Genomic DNA, 14,787 nt, shown 5'->3' with positions numbered 1-14,787 from the left:
ATTCCATAGGTCGCAAGAAATGATCCTTCACTCGTTTTATGATAACCCCACAAGTCAGGAAGGAGAATGATTTCACACACTGGATGTAAGAAGGGCCATAATAACATATCTAGATAGAACTAGACCCTGGAAGAAGAGCAGGGCTCTCTTTGTTTATTCCAGGGCTACAAGAAGGGATCTGGAACCACGAAAAGTACATTATCTCGGTGGATTAGAGACGCAATTAGTCTGGCATACTCAACAAAAGAGGAGAATTCGCCTCAAGGCGTGAAAGCGCATTCCGCTCGAGCTGTAGCATCATCCTGGGCTGAAAGAGCTGATGTCCCCATCGAACTCATATGTAAGGCAGCAACTTGGTCTTCACCTTCCACCTTTTACAGTCACTACAGACTGGACTTATCTCCCTCTACCGATTTATTTTTTGGTAGATCAATTCTTGACACGGCGGGTCCCCCCAGGTGATTTGTCTCTGGAAATCTCTCACTGGGTGCTGTCGTGGCGAAGAGAAAAAAAACTGATTGTGGGACCGAGGGGGACCGCCCCTTTTATCTCTCCGTAGGTTTCCTGTTCCTAGGGGCAGATCCCCTCTCTCAGTGGGTGCTGTCGTGGACTGTATAAAAGAGCATTACCGGTAAGTAATCCTTTTTTTTACATCACAGGTCCCCTTTAATGATCATTTATTTACTTTAAGGCCCGTCTGATACACATCTGTTCAGTAGATTATCATCATATTTTATGGGTAATTTTGCATTTTACTTGAGGGCGCACACACTCAGGATGGATGAATTCCAATCCATTGCGAATTAATACTTCTAGCTTTGCAGAAATGGCTAATGAAATATGTACATATCTTAAATTCCTGTGTGTGCATTATTCAGATAAGAAGCTGAGAAATCATCGGCCGTACGGCTTCAAACCATTTTCTGTGACTGTACAATACAAAGTGCATTATGTAGGAGAGTCGTACACCGTACATGACATCAGATTGCACATGTGTCCTTCCTTACCTTTGCTCTCGGCTCTACATATCTCTAGGTGACTAGTGCAAGATGCAAAGCTTTAAAAAAGAAATGTGCAATTTGCGATATTCTGTTGGGAGATATCTATTCTTTATTTATATGTGGACTCCAAGTGGTTGTGACCTGAACTGCACCCTGTTTCTGGTTTTCATAATATGTCGTGATAATGTATTTAGTTTCTAACGTGGGAAGTTCTTGTGCTGACCTTCAGAAGAGGCAAAACAGCTAAATTGTGTTATAAACACGGGCTGTTTACTTTCTTTGAAATTCTTCAACTTTCTAAACCATGCAGGGTACGTTACCTTCCATGGCGGAATAGACCAGACTTAAAGTCAACCTGGTTTACATAGTATGGGCCTATATTTTGAATTAAAACAATGATCTAGAGGAGAATGCAGTGTTACTGGTGAGGCTGAAGCCCTCCATGGTCTGGTCCGCAGCTCTCGCCTGACTTTCCCTTTCACAAGAACACTCTTTCTACTGAGCACTCCTTTATTCTGTGTGAGGTAGCCAAACATCTCTTGTGGTGACATTTCTAAGGCAGAATAAAAAAATTGTTAGTCCAAATTAGAACATGCCGGATCCTTAACTTCCCCGATAATCATCTGTATGGTCGCCAAATGCAATTGACTGTCGATATCGGTGAATTCGGACGACGTTAATTTAATTTGTTTAGGTGGCTTTATAGTATCACATTTTTAACATAAAAGCACTAAAGGGTCTTCAAGGTGTTTCTAAACCAATAATATTTTCCGATGGCTGAAAGTGTGATGATATTTTATTGTAGCCAATGCCACCAATCGCTGTGTCGGCATTGTGGTCAACAATCAAGAGCATCAGTAACGTGCCCCTGCAATAACAATGGGCTCCTAAATAACAATGGGCTCCTAAATAACAATGGGCTCCTAAAATGTGGCTCTGGTGCTGCCAATGGTATATTAGTGAATGTTCCATAGGATGCCTGCTCTGAGAGGATATGGCGCCTTATCGAGACACCGTGTGGAATGACTTCAAACGGCAGTGACTGTGTGCCGTCTACAGGCTCCTGACCAATGTTATAGCAGACTATAGAGAAGCCTCCTTTGCTACAGGCTGGTGTAAACCAAGAGTTTGTGAGCAGCTGGATCTAATAAGTAGCACTGGAAATTTTGATTACCCACCATTGACAAGTTAGTAGTTGCAGAGCACACCTAAGCGCAGGCTGTCAGGGCAGGCATGTAGTTGTAGATATGCAACAGCTGGGAAGCTGCAGGTAGAAGACATTTCTACAGCTTCACAAGTAAAATCCTTTTCTACAAATATAGGATATGTGTAGCAACAGTTTTTGCTGCTGTTTAGTTGTAGGGAGATGGATCAGGCTAGTAGTATCTCTCGCGTGTCCGGGCCGGAACTGTCGGGGCTGTCACCAATGTTGCCGGGGGAAGGACTTTCTGAATGGAGCAGGTCTAGGCACCTGACTGTTGGGGGCGGGTCTGATATAAAAGACACTGAGTGCGGGAAAACAGGGCTTTTGGCGGGTACCCAGCGTGAGCGACAAGAAAAGGTTGACTCCCTCTCCAACTGACAGGCCTGCGTTGCACCCTTCCTTCCCCCTCTCATACAGACTGTGCATCTCCAGAGATCATCTCCCCGTTACTCTCTCACCTCTACAGTACTAACCGAGTGGTACCGCTGACATCTGCCGACACTCTATGCAGCACTGATCCTACGGGCACGCAGTTTGTAATAGTGAGACTTCGATCTCCACTCCGGGACTTTGTATACCATTAGCGGTGTTTCAGACCTCCCCTCGGACAGCACCTCATTCCTGGACCACGAGAACATGTGTAGGAAGACCAGGATACGCAGTACTTTACTTTCCTCCAGGACCGGCTCAGAGGCTTCTCGCGTCATCTACGGCGCCATCGTGGAATTTTCCAGCCTCCATCATCCAGGAACCAGAGACTGATAAATTAACTCGTTATTTGACCCTCTGTTATTACTTTATTACCGTTTACACATTGTGTGCCTATTTACCTTCACCCCCTACTCCCTGCGTGGAGTGTCGACTGTTGTGATAAATATATATAAAAAACCCGTTAACTCTTGCTCTGCCTCCTGCTCATCACTGCATCCCATGTTCCTGCTAGAACCTTACATAGTGATGAGTGAACGTGCTTGGATAAGGTGTTATCGGAGCATTCTCGGGTGCTAACCGAGTGTCTTCGGCGTGCTCGAATAATATGTTCAATGTCATGATCTCCATGGCCAGAGAACTAGCATAAGCCTCTATAGGAACAAGCTCTTGGAAGATGTAACTGTACTGACCATGAACTAAACCTACCGCATCATCTAGAAGTAGCCAGGTAGCATGTCCTACTTTTTATCCCTATATGCCCAGCGCCGGCCGGAGAACTAAATAATGCTAGCAGAGGGAAATATAAGACCTGACTCACCTCTAGAGAAATGCCCAAAAGGAGACAGAAGCCCCCCACATATATTGGCGGTGATATGAGATGAAACAACAAACGCAGCAGGAAAATAGTTTTAGCAAATTTGAGGTCCGCTTTCTAGATAGCAGAAGACAGAAAGCATACTTTCATGGTCAGTAGAAAACCCTAACAAAACACATCCAGAAATTACTTTAGGACTCTGGCATTAACTCATAATACCAGAGTGGCAATTCCTGATCAACAAGAGCTTTCCAGACACAGTAACGAAACTGCAGCTGTGAACTGGAACCAAAATACAAAAACAAAACATGGACGAATGTCCAACTTATCTAGTAGATGTCTGGGAGCAGGAACAAGCACAGAGAGGCTTCTGATAACATTGTTGACCGGCAAGCATCTAACAGAGAAGCCAGGTTATATAGCGACACCCAGATCTAATCAGAACAGGTGAACAGGGAAGATGATGTCACAAGTTCAATTCCACCAGTAGCCACCGGGGGAGCCCAGAATCCAAATTCACAACAGTACCCCCCCCTCAAGGAGGGGGCACCGAACCCTCACCAGAACCACCAGGGCGATCAGGATGGGCCCTATGAAAGGCACGAACCAGATCAGAGGCATGAACATCAGATGCAGTGACCCAAGAATTATCCTCCTGGCCGTATCCCTTCCACTTGACCAGATACTGGAGTCTCCGTCTGGAAACACGGGAGTCTAGGATTTTTTCCACAACGTACTCCAACTCACCCTCAACCAACACCGGAGCAGGAGGCTCAACGGAAGGCACAACCGGTGCCTCATACCTGCGCAATAACGACCGATGAAAAACGTTATGAATAGAAAAGGATGCAGGGAGGTCCAAACGGAAGGAAACAGGGTTAAGAATCTCCAATATTTTATACGGACCGATGAACCGAGGCTTAAACTTAGGAGATGAGACCCTCATAGGGACAAAACGAGAAGACAACCACACCAAATCTCCAACACAAAGCCGAGGACCAACACGACGGTGACGGTTGGCAAAAAGCTGAGTCTTCTCCTGGGACAACTTTAAATTGTCCATCACCTGCCCCCAGATATGATGCAATCTCTCCACCACCGCATCCACTCCAGGACAATCCGAGGATTCCATCTGACCGGAGGAAAATCGAGGATGGAACCCCGAATTACAGAAAAACGGGGAAACCAAGGTGGCAGAGCTGGCCCGATTATTGAGGGCGAACTCCGCCAATGGCAAAAAAGCAACCCAATCATCCTGGTCAGCAGACACAAAACACCTCAGATATGTCTCCAGGGTCTGATTAGTCCGCTCGGTCTGGCCATTAGTCTGAGGGTGAAAAGCAGACGAAAAAGACAAATCTATGCCCATCCTAGCACAAAATGCCCGCCAAAATCTAGACACAAATTGGGTTCCTCTGTCAGAAACGATATTCTCAGGAATACCATGCAAACGAACAACATTTTGAAAAAACAGGGGCACCAACTCGGAAGAAGAAGGCAATTTGGGCAGGGGAACCAAATGAACCATCTTAGAAAAACGGTCACACACCACCCAGATGACAGACATCTTCTGAGAAACAGGCAGATCTGAAATAAAATCCATCGAGATGTGTGTCCAAGGCCTCTTAGGAATAGGCAAGGGCAACAATAATCCACTAGCCCGAGAACAACAAGGCTTGGCCCGAGCACAAACGTCACAAGACTGCACAAAGCCTCGCACATCTCGTGACAGGGAAGGCCACCAGAAGAATCTTGCCACCAAATCCCTGGTACCAAAAATTCCAGGATGACCTGCCAACGCAGAAGAATGCACCTCAGAGATGACTTTACTGGTCCAATCATCAGGAACAAACAGCCTATCAGGCGGACAACGATCCGGTCTATCCGCCTGAAACTCCTGCAAGGCCCGCCGCAGGTCTGGAGAAACAGCTGACAAGATAACTCCCTCCTTAAGAATACCTGTGGGGTCAGAGTTGCCAGGTGAATCAGGCTCAAAACTCCTAGAAAGGGCATCCGCCTTAACATTCTTAGAACCTGGTAGGTACGATACCACAAAATTAAACCGAGAAAAAAATAATGACCAGCGCGCCTGTCTAGGATTCAGGCGCCTGGCGGTCTCAAGATAAATCAAATTTTTGTGGTCAGTCAATACCACCACCTGATGTCTGGCCCCCTCGAGCCAATGGCGCCACTCCTCAAACGCCCACTTCATGGCCAAAAGCTCCCGATTCCCAACATCATAATTCCGCTCAGCGGGCGAAAATTTACGGGAAAAGAAGGCACAAGGCCTCATCACGGCGCAGTCAGAACTTTTCTGCGACAACACTGCCCCAGCTCCGATCTCAGAAGCGTCGACCTCAACCTGAAAAAGAAGAGTCACATCAGGCTGACGCAACACAGGGGCAGAAGAAAAACGGCGCTTAAGCTCCTGAAAGGCCTCCACAGCATCAGGGGACCAATTAGCAACATCAGCACCCTGTCTAGTCAAATCGGTCAATGGCTTAACGACATCCGAAAAACCAGAAATAAATCGACGATAAAAGTTGGCAAAGCCCAAAAATTTCTGAAGACTTTTAAGAGAAGAGGGCTGCGTCCAATCACAAATAGCTTGAACCTTGACAGGATCCATCTCAATGGAAGAGGGAGAAAAAATATATCCCAAAAAGGAAATTCTCTGAACCCCAAAAACGCACTTAGAACCCTTGACACACAGAGAATTAGACCGCAAAACCTGAAAAACCCTCTTAACTTGCCGGACATGAGAGTCCCAGTCATCCGAAAAAATCAGAATATCATCCAGATACACTATCATAAATTTATCCAAAAAATCGCGGAAAATATCATGCATAAAGGACTGGAAGACTGAAGGGGCATTAGAAAGACCAAAAGGCATCACCAAATACTCAAAGTGGCCCTCGGGCGTATTAAATGCGGTTTTCCACTCATCCCCCTGCCTGATCCGCACCAAATTATACGCCCCACGGAGATCAATCTTAGAGAACCACTTGGCCCCCTTTATGCGAGCAAACAAATCAGTCAGCAACGGCAATGGGTATTGATATTTAACCGTGATTTTATTCAAAAGCCGATAATCAATACATGGTCTCAAAGAGCCGTCTTTTTTTGACACAAAGAAAAAACCGGCTCCTAAGGGAGATGACGATGGACGAATATGTCCCTTTTCCAAGGACTCCTTTATATATTCTCGCATAGCAGTATGTTCAGGCACAGACAGATTAAATAAACGACCCTTTGGGTATTTACTACCCGGAATTAAATCTATAGCACAATCGCACTCACGGTGCGGAGGTAGTGAACCCAGCTTGGGTTCTTCAAAGACGTCACGATAATCAGACAGGAACTCAGGGATTTCAGAGGGAATAGATGATGAAATGGACACCAAAGGTACGTCCCCATGAGTCCCCTTACATCCCCAGCTCAACACAGACATAGCTCTCCAGTCAAGGACTGGGTTGTGAGACTGCAGCCATGGCAATCCCAGCACCAAATCCTCATGTAGATTATACAGCACTAGAAAACGAATAGTCTCCTGGTGATCCGGATTAATACACATAGTCACTTGTGTCCAGTATTGTGGTTTATTATTAGCCAATGGGGTGGAGTCAATCCCCTTCAGAGGAATAAAAGTTTCCAAAGGCTCTAAATCATACCCACAACGATTGGCAAAGGACCAATCCATAAGACTCAAAGCGGCGCCAGAGTCGATATAGGCGTCAGTAGTAATAGATGACAAAGAGCAAATCAGGGTAACAGACAAAATAAATTTAGACTGTAAAGTGCCAATGGAAACGGATTTATCAAGCTTTTTAGTACGCTTAGAGCACGCTGATATAACATGAGTAGAATCCCCACAATAGAAACACAACCCATTTTTCCGTCTAAAATTCTGCCGCTCGCTTCTGGACAGAATTCTATCACACTGCATGCTTTCTGGCGTCTTCTCAGTGGACACCGCCAGATGGTGCACAGGTTTGCGCTCCCGCAGACGCCTATCGATCTGAATGGCCATTGTCATGGACTCATTCAGACCCGCAGGCACAGGGAACCCCACCATAACATCCTTAATGGCATCAGAGAGACCCTCTCTGAAAGTAGCCGCCAAGGCACACTCATTCCACTGAGTAAGCACAGACCATTTACGGAATCTTTGGCAGTAAATTTCAGCTTCATCTTGCCCCTGCGATAGGGACATCAAAGTTTTTTCTGCCTGAAGTTCCAAATGAGGTTCCTCATACAGCAAGCCCAAGGCCAAAAAAAACGCATCCACATTGCGCAACGCAGGATCCCCTGGTGCCAATGCAAAAGCCCAGTCTTGAGGGTCGCCGCGGAGCAAGGAAATCACAATCCCAACCTGCTGTGCAGAGTCTCCAGCAGAACGAGATTTCAGGGACAAAAATAGCTTACAATTATTTCTAAAATTCTGAAAGCTAGATCTATTCCCTGAGAAGAATTCCGGCAAAGGAATTCTCGGCTCAGATACCGGAGCATGAATAATAAAATCTTGCAAATTTTGTACTTTCGTGGTGAGATTATTCAAACCTGCAGTTACACTCTGAAGATCCATTATTAACAGGTGAACACAAAGCCATTCAAAGATTATAAGGAGAGAGAAAAAAAAGAAAGACTGCAGCATAGACAGACTGGCAAGTGATCCAATTAAGAGCACAGAGGAAAAAAAAAAAAAAAAAAAACTCTCAGCAGACTTCTTATTTCTCTCCTTTCTCAGCCAAGGATTTTAACCCTTTTTAGGCCGGTCAAACTGTCATGATCTCCATGGCCAGAGAACTAGCATAAGCCTCTATAGGAACAAGCTCTTGGAAGATGTAACTGTACTGACCATGAACTAAACCTACCGCATCATCTAGAAGTAGCCAGGTAGCATGTCCTACTTTTTATCCCTATATGCCCAGCGCCGGCCGGAGAACTAAATAATGCTAGCAGAGGGAAATATAAGACCTGACTCACCTCTAGAGAAATGCCCAAAAGGAGACAGAAGCCCCCCACATATATTGGCGGTGATATGAGATGAAACAACAAACGCAGCAGGAAAATAGTTTTAGCAAATTTGAGGTCCGCTTTCTAGATAGCAGAAGACAGAAAGCATACTTTCATGGTCAGTAGAAAACCCTAACAAAACACATCCAGAAATTACTTAAGGACTCTGGCATTAACTCATAATACCAGAGTGGCAATTCCTGATCAACAAGAGCTTTCCAGACACAGTAACGAAACTGCAGCTGTGAACTGGAACCAAAATACAAAAACAAAACATGGACGAATGTCCAACTTATCTAGTAGATGTCTGGGAGCAGGAACAAGCACAGAGAGGCTTCTGATAACATTGTTGACCGGCAAGCATCTAACAGAGAAGCCAGGTTATATAGCGACACCCAGATCTAATCAGAACAGGTGAACAGGGAAGATGATGTCACAAGTTCAATTCCACCAGTAGCCACCGGGGGAGCCCAGAATCCAAATTCACAACAGTTCAAGTCCCTGCACCTGCATGTCTCGTGGCTGTTCAACAGCCGCAACACATGCATGGATTGTGTCATGACTCTGTTGTTGGGTATCCTGGGACCAGGGGCTCCTTCCCTGTCCCTAACGCTAGGAGTGCCCTAGCTCGCCCTGTTCCCCGGACTACTTCTGATGGTGAAGATGCCAGGGCCACATACCTTGCCTAAGCTCTGGAATCCGCCCTCAGTCTGTACTCTTCCCCCACCCAGGAAAGAGGGAAATAGTAGTGTACCGTGATACACCAATCAGACTAGCAATGTAATACGAACAGGGATAAAGTAAAATACCAATAATACAAATATAGACACACAAACAACAGAGGTAATCACAGGGGAATGGAGGACATGGAAAAACCAAAGTAGGGGAAGAAGGGGATTAGCACACATCCAAAACCTCGCAACTGTTTCAGATAAATCCCTCAAACAACTACAACAAGCCATGAACCCCTAACCATACAGCATGAAACTAGCTCTGGCAATGAGTTCTTGCCAGGGCCCAGAATATATAGGAGATGGAAGTGGCTAATAGTGAACAGCTGAGCCTTAATGCAGGAAAGCTTCCAGTAACTCTCAACTGAGCAGATTAACCTCTGCACTGCGAAAAGAAACCTGCACCGTTTAATATGAAGGTGAAGTGCTTCTAATCGGTTCAGGAGTAGAAGAAATCAGATGCTGTGATCTTCTGGCCCCTCTGTGTGGTGGTAAACCTGTGACAGATTGCCTGTTTGTTAGACAATCCATGCATGTATTGTGGCTGTCTAATAGCTGCAAGACATTCAGGAGCGCGGACCTGAACATATTATTCGAGCACACCAAAGACACTCAGCACCGTAGCGTGCTCGGATAACACCTTATCCAAGCACATTCGCGCATCACTACTGCAGTTACTTATACTGAGTACCAGGGATTAAGTCCAGCAGTTAGGATCCTAAGTTTTTCAAGTAATAACTTGATAATGAAAACATTGAAATCTTTTCTATCCCATGAAATTCTGAGTCAGCAATTTACAGTGTACACTACTCTGACCAGGAGAAATGGAAGTGAAAATGTAATAACACCGTCCCGCTCTTTACACCCCGTGCAGTGAATGTTGATGCCGGCTTTACAGCTGTTCACTTTAAGGAGCTTTGTGGGAGGAAATATTGAAATGCTAGTGTTAAGCCTTCACTTATACTATCTGATTAATTCCCTATTTGCTCTTACTAAACTTAGGGAAATATTATAACAGCTTTCATAGCTTGAACCTGTCTAATCGCTGTTTAATCACTTTTTATCTGTCTGTGCATGTGTATAATTACAGTGTACATGCATATCAAAGGACATTCTGATTTTGACACCTTTTATCAAGATATTAAAACTTAAGGATGTTGTCGAGGGCTTTGTTTTTAGGCACATAGTAATTAAAAAAAAGGGTTGCTTTGTCAATAGGGTGTTACTGCTGGCGTCATGCTGATTGACTGCCGGCGGTCTGCAGTTAGGCAGCGGGGAGACAGCTGTCTATCAGCATGACGTCAGCAGGCACTTACCATCATGAGAGTGGAGTGTAAAAGTAGCCTCTGTCAACGTGATTTCAATGGAAGCCACTGAATCTCCAGCAGGAGCAGTCTGTGACCGCTAAATGCCAACGGAGATCGGCACCGGGCACAAAAGGCTGCTAGGTAGCAATTATCTGTTAGTTCTTAAGCACATTGTAATATTGTATAAAAAAAGTAGTCCTGGATAAACCCCTTTAAGTGTGCATGTCATTTCAGGTGACTGTCCAGAATAAGATGTATTCTGTGTGAACACGAAGACTAACACTATTTCTAGCTAAGATATGACTTGTACCCTGCATTTTCATCAGTTTTCTCTGTGCTGGTTGTATATCTAAGTTGTATTTGTCTCCAAGCTAGTGGGTAGATTAACTGCTGTGATTTCTCCCATACACAACACGTACAGACCTGAGGGGTTTTTGCTTGCCTTTGTCTATGTATTAGAAGCAGAAGCATGGAAAACCTAAATCAGGACTGGGCAGTGTAGCTGTTAATCCAGCACTAGGTGAGAAGAAAGACACTTACTAGAAAAAGTTATCAGAGTTCTATGAGTGTCTGCTCTCCCTCTCTCTTGTTCACGCTGATTCCCTTCCTCTCATCCTCTCTCATAGAATTCAATAGGTAGCTGTAATCCAACATCATAGTGAGTTAGTAGTCTGTCTTGAGCGTGACAGATTTTTGCAGTTTTTCATAGTGAATAATGAGGTTAGTTCCTTGACCCCCGAGACTGCAAATACGGTAAATAAAGTCCCATGAAACCATATTTTTCACTTATTGAAACGGAAGAAGCTACGGGGAAACGTGCGTTGGGGTGAGGGGGAAGCGCAGTCTATCCTGTCCAAGTGCACCTGCTTCTTCACCAGCTTTAGATATTGTACCTGGAATATTTTCTTCTACTTAGGCTCTCTATTATATACATGTAAACGCATACATATCTTTGTCTGCGCTTGCCTGGGGTATTTTCTGTCATCTTGCTTGATATACTAGCATTACATTAATCATTATTGGACTGATCATATGGACCTCCTTATGCCTTTGACATTTTTCACAGATCCCATACATTGCGCAAGCTGACTAGCTATAAGAGTCTATTTTCATTTATTCTCTAGCAGGCCTTAGCACTTTTATACTTGCCTCATATTTACAGATTGACTGGTTCTTCCCCCTTCTGGGCACTCCGATTTTGAGAATTGTATTATATATATATATGTTATTTTAATCTTTATCAATAAAATATGGTTTTCTATTTGAGTTTTGACCACCATAAGAGTCTCCAGTTAATTCATTTTGTTTGCTAGACTTCTTGCATTTGCCAGCAGACATTTAATATTATTAGCACATTTGTTACTCCTACTCATCTCCCTGCTTTCCTTACATAACCCAGCCCCCTCCTCTAAATCCTTATTTACCCCTACTGCCTCCCTCTGTCTGTCTACTCTATTTATCCCCTTAATAGTCGTCATATGTCTCTTTGCTGTGAGTTTTTGCTATATGGCACATATGGCACCCATGTGATAATAATATATCCTTTGTTAGTCCGTTTATAGAACAGTGACCTGCTGCTAACCTCAGGCTCTACAGACATGTGCATGTGAAAAAAAAATTCATGCTATGGTTTTAAAATTGTGATAATGCAGGAGATACCGGCCACAGCTGGATACTAAACGGGGCGCGAGCGATGGTCTTACTGCTGAATAGATTACTGTTAAAAGGGTTTAGAAACCCATCTCTAAAAATCAAATCTCAAAAGCTAAATGCTGATGGTCTTCATCTGAATCTCTACAAAGAACAGTGGCTTGCTCTGTAGGACCGAAAAGCGTAGCTATTTACATTAGAACCATGTAATGCTTCATTTTTCCTGTGGGGGTGCTGCAGGGGAACTAAACACTCACTGCAGGTTGTTGCCACGGATAACCAATGAGGATACCAGTAGCAGGCCACCCTTTCAACAACTTGTCGTCAACGGATCATTCTAAAAAGGATTTTTCAAAGTGAACAACATCTTTAGGTTCTGCACAGTGCACACACCCAGCTATGTTCTGTTCGGATATCCTGGATCATTCTCATATTTACTGCAGATTGTATTTCCATAACGCAGAACTAGTGAGATGTTACCAAGAATACAAAATCTGGAGTCCAAAGGGTCGATTCATCGAGATTAGTGATTTCTACGCCAGTGATGATCCAGGGTGCGATGGAATAAGATTCACCAAATTAATCTTTCAGTAGCCATGCACCGGCATCAGGTGTATACTCCAGTCACTGACTGGAGCACAGTTTTGTTACAATTTGTCATAAATGGGCCAGGACCCTTCCAACCACTTTTCAAAAAGTTGTCTAAGTTGGCGTAAAAACAAGAAAAGTCTCCAGAAGGCCCTTAAGTTAATAGTCAAATCCTATTTACCCATATGTCCGTACATACTATGCTTCCATATTGCAACTTTCTGTGGGGCAAATGTGTGCAAATCCATTTGTTTTTTGGCATAAGCTTTATGTGTATAATATATATGTAATTATGAGTTTCTGTTTTCATTATATACAAGAAGATGTGATGATGTATTTTTGTGCTTAATCTTCCAGGACAGTGATCCCCATTCAGCCAGACTTATCCAGACACAATTATCAGACTGCATGTAGGGTAAGGATCGTCCTGTACTTCTGTTATACCATATGTATGCCATAATATTGTCCTGCTCGCAACTTCTTTATACGATGAAAATAATCCTCAAACCGATCAACTGATTAGTGGGTTAAAGAGAATCATTAAAATCAAACCCCAAAACCGCGCACATGGACATTAAAGTCTTTGCGATGTAAAACCATTGACGCCGTTATATTCTTGATCTGTTGCTGCATTCCTGAGAAATTTGTGTTTTAATTCATATGCAAATAAGGCATTAAGTACTCTGGGCGTGGCAGAGCACTTAGTAAGTTTCTGCCTCCCCAGGTTGTTCGTCTGCCCAGGACCAGCAGCTTTAGCTTGATGGATAGCTTAGTGTCAGTCACTGGATACACACAGTGTGGACAGGACCTAAGAATAGACAGTATTGCTAAATATGCCCTGCCATCTGTGCTTGCACCATCAGGAATCTAGCACAGCAGGCCCAATATGTTACATTGGAGGAGGCTGAGCGACGTCTGCTCTCATTCCCCTCTAGTAACGACCATCTTGTGTTCTTGATATTTTATTTGTTGGTTGCCAAGTACTTATTTAATTCTGTCTGTTTTCTGTTGATTTTTACACTTCGGCAGATTTTACCCAAACTGACTAAATAATAAAATAAATTAATAGCAACCAATCACAGAGCATCTTTTAGTTGTCATAGTAGTTAAAAAATGAAAGCTGTTCTCTGATTGGTGACAATGGCTATGGGCAACACAGACATTTTTTTTTATAACTGAGGCCCAAATATCCTGACATATTTTTAAAGGGATCATCCTGGCAGAATGAACAGCTCACCAGTGCCTTGAAGCTGTATAAAATAAACTACAGGACACTCGCCTTTCTACATCCTCCTGGATCCAGTGCTGCCTGTTATGTGGCCTGTGCCTACAAAGCAAGAAGAAACTGCACCATTCCACCAGCAACATGACATTGGGTATTCGTGATGCCCGTGAGTTCCCTTAAACCGATCATTAACTCTAAACCCCTCTAAAACCTTCCCCAAAACACTCGTTTTAACCCATACCCCAATGACTACTCATCAAACGTTTATTTGGATAAATTGGCCACAGCAGCCTTTTATTAACATTCAAACATAACAGTTTAATTGCTTAACATTAAACCCCAGGGAAGGCGGTCCTCGAAGCCCCAACAAGTAACCAACTCATGTCAAATCTCCATTATTTGGCCTCCAGGTCGTGTTTCTGCCTCTAGCCGCTAGGCACCAGCTCAGAGACACTTAAAAAACTCGCCCGGCCAATATCCGCCAGAATCCCACGGCCCCAGTTATCTCAGTCGTATAACCACCAATTTCCTTTCCATTTTAAACCACACCAGGGGGAGTCCAGGATCCTAAAATCCCCCCCCCCCCCACTCCAAGACATCATTTCTTAGCACCACCAACTTCGAGGACCTCTTCCCCCCGCCACCAGCATAAATGTTCCGACCCCTCAAACATTTATGTCCCGCCACACCAGCAGCCCCTTCTCGATGCCCTCTTGCACTGCTAAGCACCACAAGTCCAAACCAATGGCATTCAAGTGGATACCATCTTTCCTACAATACTCGCCCGTTCCAAACTCTAAATCCACATGGCGAACCACT

At 44.2% G+C, this 14,787-nt stretch overlaps 1 protein-coding gene across 5 annotated transcripts in view; it reads left to right on the top strand.

Annotated features, from left to right (window-relative positions):
- Window positions 1-14,787, top strand: part of GHR (growth hormone receptor) — a 470,149-nt gene that overhangs the window by 244,461 nt on the left and 210,901 nt on the right. For 3 of the 5 annotated variants that reach the window (XM_077285657.1, XM_077285641.1, XM_077285649.1), the window contains one exon: window positions 13,101-13,158. The exons of 1 other annotated variant lie outside the window; for it this stretch is intronic. The gene's annotated coding sequence lies outside the window, so the exon portion shown is untranslated. Of the gene's footprint in view, window positions 1-540; window positions 632-13,100; window positions 13,159-14,787 lie in introns of those variants that run through there. One more of the 5 variants, XM_077285665.1, reaches the window with a different exon arrangement.

This window comes from Ranitomeya variabilis, chromosome 1, assembly GCF_051348905.1.
Source record: "Ranitomeya variabilis isolate aRanVar5 chromosome 1, aRanVar5.hap1, whole genome shotgun sequence".
Classification (NCBI taxonomy): Eukaryota; Metazoa; Chordata; class Amphibia; order Anura; family Dendrobatidae; genus Ranitomeya; species Ranitomeya variabilis.
This window is presented reverse-complemented; position numbering and strand designations above follow the sequence as displayed.